Raw genomic sequence first — 24,159 nt, forward strand, 5'->3', positions numbered from 1 at the left:
TTTTCCAAGGCGATCGTTACGGGCAATGGACACATTATTGGCAAAATGAAAATTACTCAATAGTAACTCGAATCTATTTCGTGACATTATAGTACGCGGTAATTGAAAATTATACAGTGGGCTTTTCGACCAATAATTGGGAATGGGGTTTACTTTTACAACTCCCATATATAAAATCAGTCCCAAGAATTTTTTTATTTCTTCGGGATTAGTGGGTTTCCACTTATGCATCCGTGAACACGGTGTTAGGTCAGATTTATTTAACTTTTGTTCCGCGTATCTATTTGTTTCTGATACAAGTAAATCTATTATTTCATCATCAACGAACAGCGCAAACACATCATATGGATGAACATCATTTGGCAATTGCCTAATGAGACCGCCCGTCTCGGAAAAAGAAAATGACTTCTGCCGACCACTAAATTCATTCTATTCACCAAATTCAATTGTATTTTCCTCGGTATCATCAGTTCTTCTGTCTTCATCAATGACCAATTCTTGCAAAATCTCGTCAATGGAATCTTCATTACATTCAGTATCCCTACCTTTGCACTGATCAATATCCGAATCGGAATCAGATGATGTAATTCTGTTTGGTAATTGTTGAGATTAGGTTACACATCACCGATTTTCATGAAATTTAAACATGTTGTAAAACTCTACATTTTGAACAACTTTTTCCTATACATATAACCGCCGCTCGGCCTTAGTTTTCGAGATATTTTCGAAAAACTGTTGAAACTAACACATTGAATTCTGGCCATCCGTGTGTGTCCGTGACAACGTACGCATCAGTATGGGATCGCCGCTTTTCTACTGTTTTTGCAGGTGTAACGTCTCAGCGGTTCCCCAATTTAAAAATCAGTCGCAAAATTAAATCAAGTCGATGAACGTTCAGCCGGTAAGCTAGATCATCGATAAATTATCGACGTGCGACCACGTGTGCGCCAGCAACCCCGATGATGTCGCGGTGGGGTAAGAACCTAGAGTAGGGAGACCGCGTAGATTAAAGGGGTAGACACGGGTAATGCAGCGAGGTGACATTACCGGTAAAAATGGGCCTATTAATGGGTTTACGGGAATCGGTTATTTGTCCTTATAAGAGAACACATAGGGCTGGGTGAGGGCTCATTCGAAAGAGGAAGGTCCAATGCAGGGGGCTCAACCGATGGTTTAACGAGATTGTGTTAATATCTAATAATATGAGTGTCCAAAGTAGAGGAAAAATCGAGAAAATACGCCCGCTGAATCCAAGTACATTTTAAGTAACTATAACAGTTTTGTGACTAAAACGATTTGTTGAGCCCCCTTCATTGAGCCTTCCTCTTTCGAATGAGTCCTTATTCAGCTCAAGATCTTCTCATATAAGGACGAATAACCGATTCCCGTAAAAGCATTCCCAAACACGAGTTCCGCCATTATCTGGATACTACAGAGCAAGTCACGTGACAAATTTAGTTCAGCTAGTAGTTATAGGTGGCGTCTAAGTAGAAAGGCTGCCGATCTGGAATCGTAGCCACAATCAAGCGTCAGCTTGATTACGTCACTCGAACTGTGCTGCGAAGGCAAGCGAAAAAAGCAACATCGCCCGAACGCTGAGTGAAACGCACTATAGTCATGCTGTCCTTCTCTCATTCTGAATGTTGAGATTGTCCCTTTTCGCTAAGATTTGACTGCTGCCCGCCTGGATTTTTCACAGCGCCCCATAACAAACCTCGCCCCATTCAGACTATATCGTGTTTGGTATCATTTTAATCAGAAAAGTTTCACCAATGCGCTAGTAAAAGTTTCAGTAAAAAAAAGTCAAAAATAAAAAAGTTTTATAGTTGAATTAGTATTAGTCACACCGATACGTTTCGGCTCTTTTCTTTGGTCATTGGACCTCTCTCTCTCTCTCCTCCACTGTTTGTCCCTTTCTACGTTCACGCTTGGCTGGCCATCGCATATAATCCGAGATTCGACACCTCGGCTGATATATGCAACGTCTGGGTCCCAATCTCTGTTGCATATATTCAACTTTTACTGTGTAGACGGGAGGTCCCTCCATTTATTAGTTCTAATAGTACCATAGTACTTTTTTATGCAGAATGTTTCAAGGAGTTGATAAGTAAAAAAAAAATGCAATTCTATTTAAATAAAAAGTGCATCGTTGCATTCACGAAGAAAATGAAGTCATAGAAAAATAAACATTATCATACCATTGAACTTTTACATAAACAGCTTTTTCCTATCTCTTACCAAATTCAAGATATAACCCGTCCCAATTGCATGACGTATCCTGTATACTTTGATTAATTAAAAAACATTTATTTTAAAAAGTTAATAACTTTTTCTAAAAATAATTCTCAGATTGCACGTTCCTTCGGTTCTGCAGAGCAGGCATATATTTTTCAGCTGCGAGGGGTGCTACGGTGCGCTATATAAAATCGACGCGTTCAGTCTGTCAGAATTTATCGGAGCGGGACAATTCTATCATTTGGGTTGAAAGAAGGATAGCATGATCACCGTACATCTCACTCTAAACGCGCGCCAATGTTTCGCTTTCGTTCTTCTGGCGTATCGTAGCAATGCCTCTGGCGAGATGAGCGTTTGAATGTGTTTGTAAAAATACTTGAAGCGCTGTTGCCTTCCTAGATCGTGTTGCGCGCACGCTAGCTGAGAATTAAACCTTTCAAGTTCGTAACAAAACACGCAAGTGGCTCCACCAGGCCCAACGAAAAAACTGCTGTAATACCGACGTCCTGAATCGGTGACGTCACGTACTGTGTCTACCCCCTCAAGGGCACAGACTCCTTCTGCCATGACCTGTATGCGTGCGCTCACACAATCAACGGAAAGCATGCACGTATACGCCATGCGTGAGAGAGACACTCGATTTCGTAGATTTCGTTTTTCGTCTCGATAATTGCACAAAAGAAATTTTCGCGGGTACAGCACCCACGGGTAGACTTCACCACAGGGTGGTCTGGTCCGTTTCAACGCTAATAAACACCATACGTTGAGAAAAATGGTATTTTCGACACTGTAAGATTGAGACAGACGCTGTTGTAAGCAAACAACATGGTTGCCGAATGCTGCGTTTGGCTGCATTTTAGCAAATATTGGACGATTTAATGGTTTTTCCACCCATAACACACCAGACCACCCTTCCTTATACTAGCACAATGTCACTGAAATTCGATTTTTCACAATTTATCACTTCTGGAAGACGTAAAACGAAATTTACGATTTGCACGCATCAGACGTCAAATAGACGTAAGAATAGTTCACTGATTTTCCGTCAGAGGCATTGATGGTATATTTGACCACGTTATCATCAGGGTCGATAAAAAAGAAATCAGTCGATAAATGTAAATTCTAATTTGACATCACAAACGGCTACGCGAATATAGCCACAAGTAAGCCATAGTTGCCGCAACGTATGAAGACTTCTGTTACGCTGTTCACACCTGTTACAATTTTAACCATCAGCACAATGAATCGGCTCGAGCCGAAAAAGAAGTCTGACAAGTCTTGTGAGAATAAAACAATACATATATTAATGTGTGCAACCATAAATCTTTTTTATTCATATCTACAATCATGTTTTTTTATCAATGAAATTACAGAGTTATGCCAGATAAATGAATTATAAAACTTGCACATTTTGTAATATTTCGCATATTCTATATGCAAAAAGACATAGAAGGCGATATAAATGTGCTGTTTGTATTCCTATTAATGTATCTATCATTTACTGACGAGATTTTGATTCCTGTCGGACATACAAAAGGACAGCGCTAACGAAAAAGAGGCAGCAAGAACGAAATAATACACATAACGTACGCGACCACAAAACTTATTGTAATGAAAAGTACAGGACATTAATAATGTCAACAGTTACACTTAAAACTAATTTATTGACTAACTCTTACACTACACTTATACATTACAGTTACACTAATTCTAAACGCGTCTATAAATACAAAACAAAGAATTAGCGGCCGATGCTCGCCGGTGACAGCTGATCGCGCGGACGGCGTAATGCGTGCGAGTGCGAGTGGCTTGGCGAGACGGTGTTTTGTCGCACGGAACATCGCGAATATTCTCGCCCGCGGGTTCGTCGCGATTATTCGCCGAAGATTTGCTACAAAGGGAATAAGAAATAAACAGATATGTAATAATTTAGTATATGTAATTAAATATTTATTAAAATAAAAAATTTTAATAAAGTAAGAAATAAAAAAAAAAAGTTTAATAAATGTTAAAGACAACTTGTCGCCCGCCGCCTCTTCTGCCGCCCCGGCGTCCTCCTCTTCCGCCACGACGGCCGCCCCATCGTCCACCTCTGCCTCCGCAGCGGCCGCCGTGACGTCCTCCATACATGAGGCTTTTAACAATTTTTTTCAGCTGAAATATAATAATAAATTTTATTACAATTGTAACATTATTAAGCAACAAAAAATAGTCGTGGAAATTCATTTGTTACTATTGTGGAAATGATTTCCGTTTCACGTGAATCTAATTGTGCGACATTTATTACATAGAAAAATCACGTTTTTACTTACTTGCGACGTGGAAACCTTAGACTCCTCCGCTTTAACCTCCTCCTTCTTTTCTCTTTGTTCTGTAACCTTCTTTTCTTTTTCTTCCATAACTTCTTTCTTTTCTTGTTCTTCCTTAACACTTTCGAGACGATGTCGGTCCCTGGGGACCGACACTACACTTTCCGTTTGGCCGGCGTCGGGCCCTGCGGACTGACACTTCGTTATTTGTTTAGGCCACGTCACCCCCTGCGGACCGACTATATCGTATCTGAGAAATAAAGCTGATTCATATAATAGAAACAATACATTTATACTTTCTTAGTGAATTTTATTGAAACATTTCAAACATAAGTGTGGTTTACTTTTACAAGTATTACAAAAAGTTATGACTTTCTGGGTTATATTTCTGGCTATTTTTCGATTCAAATATTTAGCATTAGTATTGTAACATTCGTGGCAGTATTTTCGAACTTTGTGTACTGCACCTTCTTTTGACTGTAACTGGTGAACAGCTTTTGTATTTACTTCAGGAGGAATCTGTTCATCTTCTTGTGTGAGTGAATTAGCCAGTTCTTTACGAAATGTCGTGAGTGACATTTTCCTCCCTGTTACTTTTTCAAACATGAATAGAGCATTTATGACAGAAGTGTTCAATAAAAGTTCGAATGCTAACTTCTTATACCATTTTATCGTTTTTCGTAAGGGGCTACTATAAGAACTCAGTTGATCAGAAAGATCAATAGCAGCTTTTGCTGCATTATATTGAACTACTATTTTCGGTTTTTGACGAAGCCCTCTTTTTTTTGTAACGTTTATCATTTCATCTGTATCTTTTGTAGACAAAACGAGGACATCGCGCTTATCTCTCCATTTTAAAATCGTGATTCCTTTATTGTTCTCTTTTGCAATGAATTCGCCGCGTTTCAATTTTGTTGTTATTACTTTGGCTGGATTTCCTTTACGATTTTTTCTGAGTGTTCCTATTAGATGCGTATTTCTTCTTATCAAAGTTTTTGCTAACTCCAGACTTGTGTACCAGTTATCGGTACACAACGTGTGGCCTTTATCAAGTATAGTTTCACCTAGATCCATAACAATATTAGATGTATTAGGTGTATTTACTTTGTCAAGAGATTTTCCTGTGTACACACGGAAACCGTACGTGTATCCGTTATCACAGCAGAGTTTGAATATTTTGATTCCATATTTATGTCTTTTTTGCTTTAAATACTGTCTAAAAATGATACGTCCGCGGAATGGGATCAACGACTCATCTATACACAGTATTTCCGGTGGGTCGTAATATTTTTAAAAATTTTCGTTAAGATTATCAATAATGGTTTGTATTTTCGACAAACGATTGGATTTATCGTTTGCCTCATTATTTGCGAAATGTAACATTCGCAAAAGAATTTCGAATCTATCCCTGCTCATGATTTTTCGTGGAAACCTCTGAATATATAAAGGATCCTTGGACCAATATAATTTTATAGACGGGAGTTTGACCAATCCCATCCATAAGACTAAACTAAAAAATCGCTTGATCTCATTTTTATTAGTCGGTACCCATTTATTTGAGCATATGCGAGCTCTGATCGACTGTGCGGCGTACAGATTCGTTTGTTCACTTACACTTTCAAAAATTTCATCCGTAACAAAAAGTTGATAAAAATCATTGACTCCGGTACAATTCTAAACTCTTACATCATTTATTTTTGGACCGCATGTACTTGTGAAAGGCATAAGACATGGTTAGTTACCTACTGGATCAAACCATTCTACAGTTTGATAATTAGTGCCATTATTTCTTACAACAGAAGTGTCGTTATCACAGTCCATTGCCTGATCCGATGAACTATCATCATCAGATGATGCTAATCGTAATGGTCGACGACGCCGAGTCATTGATACAAATAATTCACTTGATGCACTCGATTTACTATCTTTTTCGTCAAACATTGTCTATTACTGTTTCGATGTTGGATTGTTTTATTCTTCGATTCTCGATTGTTGATGCAGATTGTTGAGACAATCAGTTTATTGATTATTTTCGCAATAGTTCATCATAAATTAGACAAGGAATCTCTCCAGAGTCTACAGATAAAGTGAAATAGAATCTCTATTACATTAAACGGGCGCATTATATTTCGTTTACAGTCAAACATTCGCGGAGCACTCTCCGCTGGCCAAACGGAAAGCATATAAAATTTAGCTCCGTCTCGAATGTGTTAACTTCTTGTTAAATTTACCAGGTTAAGAGTTGTTAAAATAAAAGGATTAACAAACATTTGAAGGATTATTAATTTATTATAAAAAAGAAAACTGTTAGTCTTATAGTATAACAACCGGAAGTGTCTAAAACAAAAATAGGAACCTTAATCTAGAACCTTCATTAGTGTTTTGTCTAGTGACGTGTGACGCGGTTATATTCGTTTTTTTTTTTTTTAAGATGGTGATCATTGTTACATTTTTAACACTCTCTCTCAATGATCACTTTCTCTTTGGTTGCTCGATTGCATATTTATAAGTTTTCTTAAGTAATTAAATCTCTCACGCTGTAACGGTTTTGTTAACAAGTCTGCCTTTTGATCTACACTAGGTATATACTGCAGCGCAAAAAGTCCTGAATCATACTTTTCTCTAGCGAAGTGATATCTAATGTCTATGTGTTTTGATCTCTTATGGAACTCTGGATTCTTTAGTAGGCGTATGGCGCTTTGATTACACAGTCCAACAAATTTGAACTTTTTTTGTGATCTGCAATATCCATTACGTGATTCTTATAGGCTTTTGTTCACTGATTACGAATCTGCAAACCGTTCTGCTCCTATACGTACAGTTTTTGAGAAACAGGCATTTTTGTAAAAACGTGTAGTTGTGGGAAAAAATGCAGTATTACATGAAAACTAAAAATGCGAGGAAGTTCAGGTTTATATCAAAAGATAGAGGAGACTTTCCTCTATACGTCTGTACGAACAATTATATTTTTTGATGATTTTTAATATTTGTAAGTGCTTGTCAAAGTTTGAAAAAGAGGTGCCGTCGGTAGTTTGTACGCGCTATGTTTGTATTTTTATGAAAAATCTTTTATCTAGCAGGAATTTACTATACAGGATTGCATTCTATGAACATTTCTGATGAAGAAACCGTTCACAGAAAGCATCGGTATGGTTTGGTGTTGGAATAAATAAAGAAAATATCCATCGACAACGTGAATACGACGCGTTGCCGCCAGGCGACCATTGTATCCCTACCTCGCCGCGCCAGTGCCGTAACTGCGCGTAATCCGTATACCTATGGTATCCTTTAATAACTATTTGCTTTTTAATAGTAAAATTTGATTTAATTGTGATCTAAAATTACATGAATGCTATAACATTGAAATTGATAATTTTCATAAACTATTATAATCAAATTTATAACATTTAATTCTATATAGCGTTATTTTTTTTTAATCAAACTTTGGATATCACAGTTAGTTTACTAAGAAATCATCTGTCTATTTTTGTAGCTCATTAAAACTCTTACTGTCCGTGCACGTGTTAAGAACACAATATTAATTTCCAAAAATGCATTTTTTGCATTCGCATTTAGACTTTTTTCCTGCAAACCTCGGGGATGTGAGTGATGAGCATGGTGAACGATTTCATCAAGATATTGCAAGAATAGAAAAGCGTTATCAAGGAAAAAACTTGTGTGCAATGCTTGCAGAATATTGTTGGACACTAATGAACGAAAATAAGGATACAACGTATAAACGTGCAGCAAAGCGGAAACATTTTTAAACTTCTATACAATAGGTAACTTTAGTCATGATAATTAATGCAAGAAGATAACAAATTCAAAGATTATACAGACTCATAGTAAGCCATATATGTTAAAGTGGTACAAGTGTCCGTTGCGCGTAGTTACGGCACTGGCGCGGCGAGGTAGGGATACAATGGTCGCCTGGCGGCAACGCGTCGTATTCACGTTGTCGATGGATATTTTCTTTATTTATTCCAACACCAAACCATACCGATGCTTTCTGTGAACGGTTTCTTCATCAGAAATGTTCATAGAATGCAATCCTGTATAGTAAATTCCTGCTAGATAAAAGATTTTTCATAAAAATACAAACATAGCGCGTACAAACTACCGACGGCACCTCTTTTTCAAACTTTGACAAGCACTTACAAATATTAAAAATCATCAAAAAATATAATTGTTCATACAGATGTATAGAGGAAAGTCTCCTCTATCTTTTGATATAAACCTGAACTTCCTCGCGTTTTTAGTTTTCATGTAATACTCCATTTTTTCCCACAACTACACGTTTTCACAAAAATGCCTGTTTCTCAAAAACTGTACGTATAGGAGCAAAACGGTTTGCAGATTCATAATCAGTGAACAAAAGCCTATAAGAATCACGTAATGGATATTACAGATCAAAAATCGTGTTGCACCGTGTTATCCAAATACATCAATGGTTTACCACTAAGCTCGCCAGTAATCTCTTTGCAGAGACGTTCTAACCAGACAAGTTCCTTAATAGCTTGTGCTGCCGCGATATATTCTGCCTCGGTTGTAGACAGTGCAACTACCTTCTGTCTTTGCGAATTCCACGCTATCATATTATTATTTAACGCAAACACGTAACCGGTTGTCGACTTTCTAGTATTTAAATCTCCTGCATAGTCCGCATCGCTGAAACCAATCAACCTTACTTCGCTCGATTTAGTATATCGCAAACCATAATCTACAGTTCCCTTGAGGTATTTTATTTATTTATTTATTTATTTACTAATAATAAACGGGCAAAGCCTGTTACACGGTCAAGGTAAAACATCTGTTCATTTATAACATAGGAAAACTTTCAGACGGTGATTCAGGCAGATACGATTTTATTTTCAACAACCGTTTTAAGCATGCACTTACAACCCAATATTTCAATTCGAAAACTAACCCTCAGCCCCTTAGCAGTCGTCAATCACCATAAAATAAAGGTTTCGGAGCTCCGACTTTTGTACCACGGTCAGAATTCAAAATAACAGACACTGCAACCAAACAGCCCCAAAACATACCGATATAGGAACCAACAGTTCGAGCAACGGGACGTCTCCATAATAGCTAATTGCCGGCCGCATATGCGACGCAGACCGGGGAACACCCAGACACCGGGGCAATTTCCACAAGGTTTCGAAGATTCTTAGGTCAACATCACCCAGGTCATTTTGCAACTTGCAAAACTACCCCACCTCATCGGACTCACCCCTTCGGACCGAGCAGCCAATCAGGACTAGTGACGATTGGAAATTCCTGAGATTGGTCCCCCAGTCGAAGAGGCCCAAAGGAGCCTCCCACAACCAGCTCCTTAAATAAGCGAGAACTCTCCCGCCGCATATATACAGTTTTGAATTCTTAAAGTCAACACTCTGATTGACAGCATCGTCTTCAAACATCGACTCACATTAAAGTATCTTTAAAACATCACAATTGAGTTTACATTGATTATCAACCTACTCCGCTCTGTCTCCTTAATCGGTCGCAGGGTAGTACGCGGTTCGTGGCGTCGGTTACCCGTAGCGAGGATTTACGACCCTCGTTGACGCGGATCACATTACAATCCGCTAGTCTCGCCGTGAACGCGTATTAGAATAAACAAAGCCCTTTGTAATACGTAGTTGTAGCTAGTAAATATAATCAAAACAATCAGATCATGTCAGTTGACATACGATAATTACATAAATAAAAACTAAGAAAAGCATAGAGGTGAACATGTATATAAGCGAAAACATAAACATGAACTAGTTAGCAGTAATCTCCCTGTAATATACATGCGCCGTAAACCTGACCTGACATGTACGTCGAAGCGTAAGTGCGTCATTCTTATGAATGAAATGGCATAGGAAGTCAAAGAGATTTAGTGAGGTTAGATAGACGTTTAAAGTGCTAAAAAAAAAGTGAAAAAAAAAGTGAAAATTTTAATATCCGTTTAACAGCGTTCCAGTGAATCCTGTCCGGATTGTTTAAAAATTTACTCACGTTACTCAGTGCGAAAGCTAAATCTGGACGCGTTCCTACTGCTAAGTACATTAAGCTCCCCACCGCCTCCCTATATGGTGCATTTATGGCAGGCTGCATGTGATCTCTGTGGGCCTCAACGCATAATTCGTGATTCTTATCTACCGGAACAGCCACTGGGTTTGCCTCAGCCATGCTAAATCTGTGAAGCACTCTATTGGCGTAGCCTGCTTGATGTACAATTATACTTCCATCAGTCTGCGCAATCTATCTGTAAACCCAAGAATAGCGTTAAATTGTTCGTAGTTATTTCAAATTCCGTGCGTAATGCACCCAGCAGTTCCTCGACCGCAGCTTTACTTGATGCTACAATTAATCCATCGTCGATATAAATGGCAAGTATCAGTCTTCTTTCTTCGTTTTTGCTGACAAAAACACACGGATCTGATATTGTAGGAGACAGATTATTACTTTCCAGAAACCTCGTGAACCGCTCATTCCAGCAGCGAGATGCTTGTTTCAAGCCATAGAGGCTTTTCTTTAGCTTGCAAACTCGATTTGTATTATCTCGATACCCCTCTGGTTGCTGCATGTAGGTATTTTCCCTCAATTCGTCATTCAAGAAGGCCGTCTTCACGTCAAATTGTCGCAGTTTTAAGCCTCTTGATGCAGCCAGCGCCAGAATAACTCGAATCGAGTCAAATTTTACAACGGGGCTAAATGTCTCCTCGTAATCCAGACCATATTTCTGCGAATATCCTTTAGCAACTAGTCTTGCTTTGTATCTTTCGATACTGCCATCTGCTCGTCTCTTTATTTTGTAGATCCAACGGTTTTCAATTGTCTTTTGTTGACACACTGGCTGAGTTAATTCCCAAGTGTTGGCGAAATTCCCTACGTACACGCAGCATGACGAAGTTGGCAGCGAAAATAATTCGTTGGTGCGTCGTTACCGATAGCGGCAGCACCTCACGGGCCCACTTTGTCCACGCGGTCCCCTCTCCACGCGGAACCGGCACGATCGACGCCATCATCGATTTCGTCCTTCTTGATCGAACGCTCAGAGCCTACGCACGCGCTTCGTTTGTTCTCGCTCTCGCTTAGATCAAGTTTCTGGTTTTCATTGTTAATATAACAATCATTTTGACCGCGCATTGTCCACGCATTTACTTTGTTGTATTATATTGACCACGCTTCGTCCATGCGTTATTATTGTACGTTTAGACCACGCGCTGTGATCGTTTCACGTTGTTTGTGTTTGTGACTGACTTTGTACATATTTGACGTGCAATAAACGCATTGTTTACTGCAAAGTGTGCCTTAGTTTTCTGTCCACGCAGCCCACGTGAACTCGCTTACACCCAAGTCTCATTTTTCTTCAATGAGGCTATTTCTTCATCCATCGCGCAGATCCATTTTGCTGCATCCGGTCCAGTAATTGCCTCATGGTATGTATTCTGTTCCTCTTGGATTGTTAAGAAAATGGAATCAGGGTCCAGATATTCATCATACCTGCTAGGTTTCCGAAGATTCTGTCTCTCTCTTAGTTGACGCACAGGTTGTTCGATCACTTCTTCAGAGCCTGAAACTTCCAAAGGGTCATGGAAAACGTCTTCATCTGACTGTTCACCCTCTTCCGGATCCGTTGAAGGTGAAACATGTTCTTGTGGTTCATTTCCTTCATCCAGCTGCTCTGCATCGCCTTGCTCTAGAGCTGGAGGAGTATGAACACAGGGCTCTTCCGATTTTTGTTCATCCTGTTCACTTCTGGTCATGCCAGGAAATTCGTTGAAGACAATATCTCTTGCGTATTCAACTTTGTCTTCCGAGGGTAACCAGATTCTAAAGCCCTTTACGTTTTCACCGTAACCCACAAAAATGCCTTCTTTCGCCTTGCTATCCAGCTTTTTTCTATTTTGTTTTGGTACGTGCACAAAGGTCTTGGCTCCAAACACAACTAATTTCTCGAATTGAGGTGTCTTCCCACACCACAGTTCGTAAGGCGTCTTTTCAGGTACCTTGCTTCTGCCCGTTCGATTGAGCACAAACACTGCTAGATTCACAGCCTCAGCCCATAGTTTCTTTGGTAGATTTTTACTGTGCAGCATGGCTCGTGTAGATTCTACGATTGTTCTATTCTCTCTCTCTCTCTGCAGAGCCACTCTGCTCTGGAGTATACGCAACAGTCCTCTGATGCTTGATTCCATGACTAGTGAGAATTTCCTGCACCCGTTTATTTGTAAACTCCAGTCCATTGTCAGTCCTGAGGGTTTTAATTTCATGGCCAGATTCATTTTTCACCAATTTTAAGAATTCCTGCAAACAGCGAGCAACCTCGTCTTTGCCCGCAATGAAGTATGCGCGTCTGTAATGAGAGTAATCGTCTTTGAACAGCACCAAATATCGTGAGCCTTTTATCGACGACTCCTGCATGGGTCCGCAGACATCTGCGTGTATCAACTCACCCGGTGACGCTGTTCTCACCTCATTATGATCATTCTTTGGAAAAACTTTTCTGTGCAACTTGCCTTTCACGCAGCCCTCACATAGGAAGTATGGCTCAATGTTGACTTGGATTCCTCTCCTTTTCAAAAATTCTTGTACATAGACCTTGTTTTGATGAGCCAATCTCTCGTGCCATGTTTTAAAGTCTTCCTGTGTTGCAATCCCTGCAACACTATCAGGGTTTTGCGCGGTACTCTTCTTTGGTGGTTTCCTGACCTTAATTTGAACCTCGCATAATTTATGTCTGCGGATGCCAACGATCTCTGTTCTGTTGTCCCGCATGAACTTGCAGCCTTCGGCATTTGAGATTTGCCTCATTTCTTTATCAAGTGCAGCTCCAGCTGAAAATAGATTGAACTGCAAATTTGGAACAAACAATACATTTCCAAGGTACTTGGGGTTCCAGTTTGCACCATCGTAGGCCAGTACATTTATAGTTCCTTTTCCAACAGCGTATATTGGCTCGCCATTGCCCAACCTGATAGGAACTGATTCTGCAAAAGCTTGAAACTCATCGAACCAATCTCTTTGATTAGACATATGATCTGTGGCGCCAGAATCTACGTACCAAATGTCTCTAGCTGTTGCACTTGCCTGCAGAAGCGTGGCTGCTTGTCCAATTAAAGCTTCGCCCCTGGATTCAGTCTTATTTTCTCCCATTTTGCTGTTGGCATTCTTCAGTCTGTAGCAGTCCCGCTTCCAATGCCCAGGCTTTTTGCAGTAATTGCAGAGACCCGGTTTGCGCTTCGTTGAGAGCTGCTCGTGGTCCCTCTTTTGCTGATTTCCCTTACCACTTTGTCGTTTCCGAGTCAGAAGAGCTTCGTTTCCTTCTTGATCCTGTCCTTGAACTCTTATTTCTTCCGCAAGCAGTCTACCCGTCAGGTTTCCCAGAGTACGCTGATCCTCATTCGTGGATTCCCACGCAGTTACGAAATGGTTATAAGTTGGTGGAAGTGTCATTAGAATTTTTGTTATTATCATTGAATCTGAGACTTGCTCACCATGCGATCGCAGTTTGTGTGCCAAATCTTCCATCTTGCCTATGTGTGCTTTTCGTTAAATGAAACCATTTTTGCTGAAGCATGTGTATTGCAGTTTGCGATTTCTGCTCGTAGACATGAAGCAACTTGTTCCACATATCCCTTGCATTGTCGCAATTCATAATATGGAGAAGCTGAGTATCCTCCACACTTGTTGCTATAATCCTCTGCGCTGCGAGATCGCTCTTGATCCATCTTGTTCGGTCAGCCACCTTTTCTGCTGCCGGCTTCGTATAATCACCACAAACAATTTTAAAAGAGCCTTGTGCTTTCAACAACACGGTGATTTGAAATTTCCACGTCGACCAGTTCTCTGAACCTTTTAGTTTAGTTATCTTTACTAATCCTTCACTTTCCATATTGGCTTTCCACTCTTGCGCGTGTAGCTGGATAACCTCAAAAACAGGCGTTTTGAAACGCGATTTGTAGAAACAACAAACAACTTGTTAACCCGAAACTATTACTGACACCCGCGAGCCTGGGCCCATAACCTGTTAAATTTACCAGGTTAAGAGTTGTTAAAATAAAAGGATTAACAAATATTTGAAGGATTATTAATTTATTATAAAAAAGAAAACTGTTAGTCTTATAGTATAACAACCGGAAGTGTCTAAAACAAAAATAGGAACCTTAATCTAGAACCTTCATTAGTGTTTTGTCTAGTGATGTGTGACGCGGTTATATTCGTTTTTTTTTTTTAAAGATGGTGATCATTGTTACATTTTTAACACTTCTTCCTTTTCTTGTTCTTTGTCTATATCCATCTGTGAAGAAAGTAATATATATACAAATAACGTAACATTGATATAATATTCTACTTGCCGATTATACGCACCTTGTTACTTTCAGACATGTTGGATCTCGACTGTCTCTTGTCATGGATGCTGAAAGCACTCGCATGGTGGTGGGGATCAGGACCGTGGTCATTGACTTATAAAATAGACCCTTTCCTAATTTCTAATTTCTAATTTTACAGATTGAATTTTTATTTTCATGTTATATTTTTTTCTTACAATCTCAAATTATAATATTATAAATGAATACAACTTCAAAACTTTTTTTTATGATAACTATCGACGTCATTGGTCTTTTCTTTCGTAGTCCTTAGAAACACTCCCCACCACGGTACCCTCTGTTTCTCGGTACTGTGTTTTACGTCTTCGCGACAGTTTTCACGATAGTTGCATTCGAAGCAAGGAATAGATTGCATCATTGAATTTATTTCAAAGCTTTGAAAGTGTGAAGTGAAGTGAGAGGTGAATATTGTTGTGGGATAGTGACAATGAGTGATACTGAAAATATTGTCATGGTTGAAGATATGCGAAATCAGTATGAAGATCAGTGTTTGATAAAAAATAAAAGTCGTCGGCCAAAATTACCAATTAGTACGAAAAGATATTCAAAAAAAAGAGCATGTCGCGAAAGAAGACGGCGTTTAGCCCTTCAGAATATTTCAGAACCGTCAACATCCCATGGATAAAAATACACTTCCGAGAAAATTTACTTGCCATTGGATGATGAAACAGAACCGGCAAATTCTACAGAAATGTTTGAAGAAACGACGGAAGAATTGTTTCAAATTAAAGAAACGGACAATACAGAAGATGGGTTGAATATAGAAGGTACAACTTCCGAAAATGAAGAATTGATCATAGAAAAAACTGTAACGAACAAGCCTGAAGAACAATTCTGTCTACCAAGTGGCTTGAGTATCGTGGACATGCAGCACATTTTTGCCGAATTGCAAAAAATAGGTGACCATGCTAAAAACAGGGAAGACTGTGGAATTAGACACCTAAAAATAACCGGCATGAAACGGTCGGGCCTGAGGACCACCCTCAGTGTAATGTGCGATATGTGCAAATATACAGGTGAAATCCACAATGAACCTGATGAAAGCAATCACATGGAAACAAACCAGCGTGCCGTTGCTGGAACAATTGTGAATGGAGGCAGTTATGCCCAAATGGAGGAGTTCCTTGCAGCGATGAACATACCCTCCATGTCGAAGAAAGAATTTAGAAAACATCACGATAAAATACTGAAAACATTAATTGTTGCTGCAGAAGAAGAGATGGTAACAGCGGCAGAGGAAGAAAAACGCTTGGCCATTGAACGAGGAGATATTGTTTCCGGATGTGGAATCCCTCACATCCCCGTTGTGGCCGATGGAAGCTGGATGAAACGATCATACCGGACTGGAACGTACGATTCCGCGTCTGGAGTCGGCGTTATAATTGGATATCACACCAAGAAAATTTTATTTATCGGTGTGAGAAACAAGGTGTGCAGGATTTGTCGATGTGCTGCGAAAAAGAAAGAAGAGCCACGAAAGCACACCTGTTTCAAAAATTGGCGCGCAAGCCAAGCATCAACGGGTATGGAAAGTGACGCTATAGTCGAAGGCTTCAAGACCAGCGTAGAAAAACGTGGACTGATTTATTCCACACTGATTGCTGATGGGGACAGCAGCGTTTATATAAAAATTATAGATGCAGATCCATATAAAGCACAGATTCGTGCAAAAAAAATTGAATGCACGAATCATTTGTTGCGCAACTTTTGCAGAAAAATGAAAGAAGTTGTAAAGATGACAACACCTGGTCCATTGAGAAGAATCGTTGAAAGCAGCATTTGGCGAATGCGTGCGGACATAGTAAAAGCCGCAGAGTACAGATACAGACAGCAAGTAACAACCGGTGAGAAAATTAAGAATTTGTATGCCGACATACACAATGTTCCTAGCCACGTTTTTTTGTGAATACGGAGATTGTTCAAAACTACAATACTTCTGCGATGGAACGAGTAAAAAAGATTAAAAGAACATTGTTCCCGAATTGATGAAGATGGGGGTGTACGAACACATCAAAGAAATACTTCGACCTCTGTTGGCGCATGCTGAGAGTTTGCTGTATAACAGCAACAATAGTGCCGTCGAAAGTTTCAACGGAATCATCGCAAAATATACAGGAGGCAAAAGATTGAATTTCGGAGAGAGAGGATCTTACACGGGAAGATGTGCTGCTGCTGTCCTACAGTATAACACAAAACAAGTGTTGTCGCGTCTGAATACGGCGATGAACAAGAAACCGCCCGTTATTTTACGCAAAATAGAAAATAGAAGGAAGAAAGATAATGAGAAATACAGTGAAAAGAGAAAGGAAAAAAAAATTACAAAGCACGTGCGGAAACAATTCCGTTCTGAAAAGGATTCCAATTACGGACCAAACGCTGAAAAGCCGGATATGGCTAACACTTTTTATGAATTAGAGGAAAAAAAACATATGGAAATGTTACAGAATTGGCAAAATAGAAGAGATGCCATTGAAGAAGAAACCATCGGTCAAGCGAAAAATCCGAGATGGTTGAATTACAAGTCTAAATTATTGACGGCCTCTAATTTTGGAAGAATATGCCGTCGTCGAATTGGTACGCTCTGGGGAAATTCAGTGAAGTCGTTAGTGTATCCACGACTGATTAGTGCACCTGCAGTACAATATGGACAGGAATGCGAAAAATTCGCACGTGAAGAACTAAGTGTGTGCATTGGTGTGGAAATTAAAGAATGTGGATTATTTATTGATAGTGCCATCCCGTTCTTAGGAGCTTCGCCAGATGGACTTATAGACGAAGAGGGCATTGTGGAAATCAAATGTCCGAAAACGGCGGAGAATTTATTGCCGGAGGAGGCAATCAAAAGTGTTGTAGTTATTCGGCGTATATTTGCAGACGCAGAAGGAAATTCATTGAACAGGAACCACTACTATTACTACCAAGTACAAGGACAATTACATGTCACGGGTAGAAAATATTGCTTATTTTGTATCTGGACCCGAAAATGGTTAAAGTACATTAGAGTCGATAGAGACGATACCCTTTGGCAAAACAATATGGAGCCAAAATTAATTCAATTTTATTTATTGTGCATGTTACCGGAATTAATAGATAGCCGGTACAATAGGGGAATGCCCATTCGGGAGCCTCAATTTATAACAGAGGAGAGAGCAAGCTTAGAAAAGCGTAAAAGGTCTCTCTCAGAAAGTAGCACGAATACTGCTACTGTCCGGCGTAGCACTGCACTGTAAAGTGCAGGAGCACTGATTCTGCTAGTGGTTCACAATTGCATGAAATACCAATTGTACTCGCGGATCATACGGTCTCGTGAATTACGCGATGCCATACTATATTTCTTAATCTGTTACAGATTTTCGAAGAAAGGATTCCCGAGAAGAGGTTTTTTGGAGCGAAGCGGGCGTAGGACTCAAAATTTATTTTTTCAGCTGAAACAATTTTTTCTTATTCCCTTCATGAAATTATTAATGTCCTATATCATCTATTTCCATTAACTTTTTCTTTTTTCAATATTTATCTTCATTCATCTTCATTCATCTTTGCATGAACATTTTTGTCGTTTAAAAATTAAAAACAGCATTTTCCTCTTCTCGAAATAAATTAAAGAATTATATATAAGTATATTCAAGAAAGCATTACCTACCAGGACAAATGGAATGCAAATATGCTGTCTGATCACGTATAATCGGTAAGTATAATCTTATATAATTAGTATTACGTTATCTATACATAAATTACTTTCTTCACAGATGGACAAGGAAGAAGAAGAAGAAAAGAAGGAGGAAATGAAAAAGAAAGAGGATAGAAGAAACAGGAGAAAGAGGTCTAAGGAACGAAGTCGGATAAAAGGGAACAGAAAGGAGAATCCGAGGCCGTCAACGTCGCAAGTAACTAAAAGCGTTGATTCTTATATGTAATAAATGTGGCAAAATTAGATTTTTCGTGAAATGGAAATTATGTTTACAATAGTAGCCACTGAATTTCCATGATTGCTTTTTCTTCTTATAAAACATTCATTATTATATTTCAGATAAAACAAATTCAATACCACATGACTGGGATGGCTGTCATGGTAATCGACTATGCAGACGCCGCGGAGAAAGAAAAGGCCGAAGCGGGCGGTGGGCGACGGGCGACGGGCGACGGGCGACGGGCGACGGGCGGCCAATTATTGTTGATATATATTGATAATATTTCAATAAATAAATACTGTATATATAGATCAATTTACATCTGTTTATTTTCCATTCCTTTTCTGAAATTATTAATGCCATGTAGTTTTTATTCGTATAAGTTTTATAGTCGCGTACATTATGTGTATTACAGTCTCATTGCATCTATCGTGGCGTGTGACTCGAACATATGTATTTCCGCCGATCGGTACTACGTTGTTTGATTCATGATACTCCTTCTCTTTCTATCGCGCTGTCCTTTTCTATGTCCGCCTGGAATCAAAATCTCGCTCGGCTCGAGCGAATTCATTTTGCTAGATGGTCAGGATTGTCACAGATGTGGCAACACCGCGACAGAACTCTCAAATGATGTGATTCGACAACTACGCCACCTCACTTTCGTTTCTTATTCTGCATAATGACGTTAGATGTCACACCGTCAAATGTCGAATTTCTCAATTATGTGTTTTCACGATTGCCAGAATTCTTTCCAATGGCGCTTAAGTACATCGATTCGGAGGAGGCCTCGAAGGAGTCTGTGCCCTTAATAGTTTAGGAAATAATGAAGTGTTTCCAGTTACGCGGGACACACTGTATACATAATACAAATTAAACTAAATATTTTTTATAAACTTAACTAAATATTAATAATAAAAATCAAATTAAACATCTTGTACAAAATATAAACTAAAAATTGATTATAATAATAAAAGGTAAAAACGAAAAAAAGGCTGGATCTTCTTAGCGGGTCGTTACACGAATGTCAACAAAACATAACAATAGATACGATAAAGCAACAAAATTGGTAGTATTTTTGAAATATCTATGGAAATGTAGGTGACATTATAGAAATTTCGGCTACTGTATATACATATACACACAAGGCATTCTATTGAACGCAAAATGCTGTCGAAAATTTATGTAGCTTTAAGATAACTATTTTCTCAAATATCACGAAAACTAGAAGAGTCCGACTATCATTCATTGTTTAGAATGACGACCTTGACAACACATTTCAAGGTGATCGAAATCGGAGGTGGTTCCCTTATTCTAAATATTTATCAAAATCTCGCTGAATCGCAGTATCGCCATCACTTCAAAAATGTGTGCGGTGTCTTGACTTTCACGCCTTTACACCTAAGTCGCTCACGTTCGTTCTCTCATTCACTCTTTCTCTCTCACTCGTACATACTTTCTTTGTTTCCTTGCATCGATACTTCGTATTCGCGCTATCGCACTCGCACCTGTCTAACGACAATAGATGATGGTTTGTTTACTTCGCGGTATTTTTGGAGACGCACTCGAACCTGTAACGTCCCAGAGTGGATACGTCACTGCACCGACATACTGTACGCGTCTACTAAGTTGAAACTCCTAAAGGCGGGATTGCCTATGTCGGTCGATCGCTTGCGTCTGCGTTCGGCGGATGTGCTTATTCAATTTTTCTCTACTGAATGCATGCGTCTTAAAAGAATATAGCTGCAAGTGAGTAGAAAAAATCGAACAAGCATGTCCGCTGAACGCAGACGCATGCGATCGACGCGCATAGGAAATCCCGCCTTAAAGCCGAGTATCCACTTGTATCAAACGCCCGTATCGTATCACCGTTCCGAACCCGTTTGAAGAGGCAGGCGTTGCCTCGTTGCATGCCACAGCGTGATACGTCCCGGACAATATTTGTTCGTTTCTCGAAAGAAACTCCTATAGGCGAGGAGTTTCGGTTTGCTGCGTGCTGTTTCTTTATCGTAGGAATCCGTCGCTTACAATTAGTACTGTACAACTTTTATTACATTTGTAAGTTAAAGGAGGAATTTTGGGAATCGGTTTATTACCCTAAGTTATAAGTGTTGGCTTATAAGTTACCCTAAGTGTTGGCTTTACCATCTGACCGTGGTAGTCCCCCGTTGTACTGCGAGCTTTAAAAATCAAGGCAGCACCTTTCACAAATCTTCCTTCGCCACCCACATGAACAATTATGTAGCGGTGGGAAGAATTGTTGTTTTTTAATACGCCAATTTCTTCATTGCTTTACCAGCATTTGCTAAATGATAATGTGTTATCCACCCAAGTTTCATCTAAATATATTATATTTCTTCCTTATCTCCTGTAGGAATCAATCGCTCTTAAATATTTGTCGCGCCATGCAACAATGTTTGATTTCTATACTAAAATCTTCTTCGCGTTTGTAGATTTTTTCCATCTATATCCCATTTTATGTAGCAGTTGTTGTAATGTCCGAAGTTTCTATAGAAAAAGAAGTTGTTCCCGTATAGCGACCAGCAGTTTCGGGCAAGTTGGAATTATCTTCCTTGCATAAAAATCGTGGGTAATGCTCCGGATTATCAATTTCTCCAATGAGCTTTCACCTTTAATGCGAAACAAAGTTGCGCGTGACACACCGGTATAATTACAGACTCTTGCTGGAGATTGTCGAATACCAAAACACAGTTGTTTATTGCGAGCCTCTTCATCGCACTTCTCGGCGATTCTCTTAATCAATTTACGAGCCTCGCTTCGCACTGTCTGTCCTTTCTTACGATTTTCCATACTGATTCTAAATACTTATTTAATTTCTAATGACTATTAACTATAGAATAAAAAAACACACAAAATACTATAAATATTAAGAAAAAAATAGAACACAACTAACATGAAAGAAAAAACAAAAAAAAAAGAAATTAAATATTTAGTTAGAAACACTTTGAGAAATCGTATGATGTGGACACTCGCCTAACAAGTGTCAAAATGCTACGACTATGTCAAGTTATGTCAAGCTGTGCCACTTGCGGAAGCTATACAAGGGTTCGAGGTGGGGATTAGGCAGAGCGAGTGACGCCTAGAGTTTCAACTTACTAGACGCATACAGTGAAGGGAGAGCGGTTCCCTCAGAAGGCGACTCGTATATTATGTTAGGGATTGTAGGTTCGTGTGGTATGCGGTTGAGAAGTAAAATCCAAACATAATGTTTTCAATAACTTGTGACGAGAGTTACCTACGTCACGCGGCGCCGGCACAAACACGCGACGAGCCCGCGCGCCGCCCGCCGCAGCCGCTACGCGGCGCCGGACCCCGAGCCGCTCGCGCAAGCCAACAGGCCGCGAGCGGAGATATAAAGGGCAGCCAACGGCGATAAAGACAGAATTCTCTGGAAGTGCGAACCATCCGTTCAAACGACAAAAGAGCATTCGCGATCGACTAGGACGAGACCCACGATCGTACCGGACAAACGAACCGCGTCAAATCGAATCGAACGGGACCGCTGTCCCATCGAGACCGCGCCGCGTCGCGTCACCGAATCGAGTCGTTTAGCGCCCGCGCGCGTCCCCTGTATTATAACATCCTCCCTAGTAGCACGTAAGTCAGATTAGAATAGACTAACACGTTCGGTTGCCATTACCGTTGTAGAACGCCGACTTGTACCGACGGACGGACCATTACCGCCGACGACGACGTCCAATAAAACGAGACTTTTACCTAACGCACCGCTAATTATTTACCGACCAATCCTATCCCTCACGCAGCCGCTGTCTCGGGACGAGACCCGAACGCGGTACTGCAGCGCTCGGCGCTACCTACCCGAACGCACCCAGTTACCTCGTTACAAACTAGTTTATTTAAGAAAATAAAGATTTGATTCTAACTAGTTGGCAAAATATTAACTGAATATACCTTGTGACCCTTTCGGGGGTTCACTCTATAATCGTTAATTGTGTTACTAACTTTATATTCTCGCTATAATCTGTTACAATCGTTGGGCGCCAGCCACTCGCGGTGGCAATCGAAATCAGAAAAAAGAAAAAGGAGTATCGCAGGTTCTTACAGGGGATAGGTCTCGGGCACTTACGTCCGTACAATATTTCGCGGGGGAGTACGCAGGGAGGATTATTTAGGGCTGGGAGAGATGTCAGGGTAGGGAAAGGTTCCAGGAAGTTCGTACACGTTACGCGTAGGAGGATTTTCGTAGACGGGAATGATAGGGGTAGGACTAAGGGGTTTCGCAAACATGGAGGTTTTGAATCGTCGATACAATACGCGGACACGAAAATACGCGGGCGAGAAGATAGCCGTTGCCGGGACTCAAACTTTAGAATCACAATTAGTATCGCAAGGGACTCACCAAAACGCCTCACACACACCTCGTACTCGCCCGTTAATCGCGTCTCTATCTCGTCTACGACCTTTACTGAATCGTTCTATGATCACTTTCTCTAACTCTCTATACTCTTAAGGTTTTTGAGGCTTCCGCGGTTCGATTCTGAATAAGACTAGGCTTCCGGGATGGAGCCGCGTTGTTTGACGGTTTGTTGCCGACGTTTCGCAAACATTACTGTATGCTTCATCAGGGCGAGATACAACCTGATACTGGTTGCTCCCGTACAGGGTGTCCCTATTTAACCTGAACTGGAGTCGCTGTAGTGTGATGTTCCAGTTGAGTGGAGATGACCAATCGGGTGGCTGTTTTTAATTGGATGGCGAGTCAATTAAAAAACCGGGAGGATGCTATTCCAAATTGGATGTGTTTGGTATCCGGAGTCTCTATTGATGTTGTTGGGATGTTTGTGGATTTCAAGTGCTTCTCTGTATTTACGTGGGAAGTATTGTTTTGAGTTCGCCAGGCTGGTGGTCTGGTCGAACCGGATTTGGTGGCCTGTTTCTGTTTGGTGTTCTGCTAGCGCTGAGATGGAGACCTGTTTCAGTTTGACGCATCTTATGTGTTCTTTTAAGCGAGTACTGATCTTCCTCCCGGTTTCTCCGATGTAGACTTAAGGATTAAGGAGGATTAAGTCGTATTCGCGTCTGAAGAGGTACTCCGTCTTGCAGCGGTTTCCACCGTAGGTCAGAATTAGCTCCGATCCCGGATCACTTAGGATCTCGGTATGACCACCGCTCGCCGGGTACCATTCTTCAGCTTGATGCAGGCGGATGGCCGCTCTCCGAGCCGTTGCCATCACTGCTAGATGGGGTGGCTTGATATCGAGCAGCGCACCCATTGCCATGGTGGGCGTGGTGGGGAGCGCACCTGTTATCCCCAGCAACGCTATTCGGTATATTCTTTCTATT

Source organism: Osmia bicornis, chromosome 1 (genome assembly GCF_907164935.1).
Source record: "Osmia bicornis bicornis chromosome 1, iOsmBic2.1, whole genome shotgun sequence".
Lineage (NCBI taxonomy): Eukaryota > Metazoa > Arthropoda > Insecta > Hymenoptera > Megachilidae > Osmia > Osmia bicornis.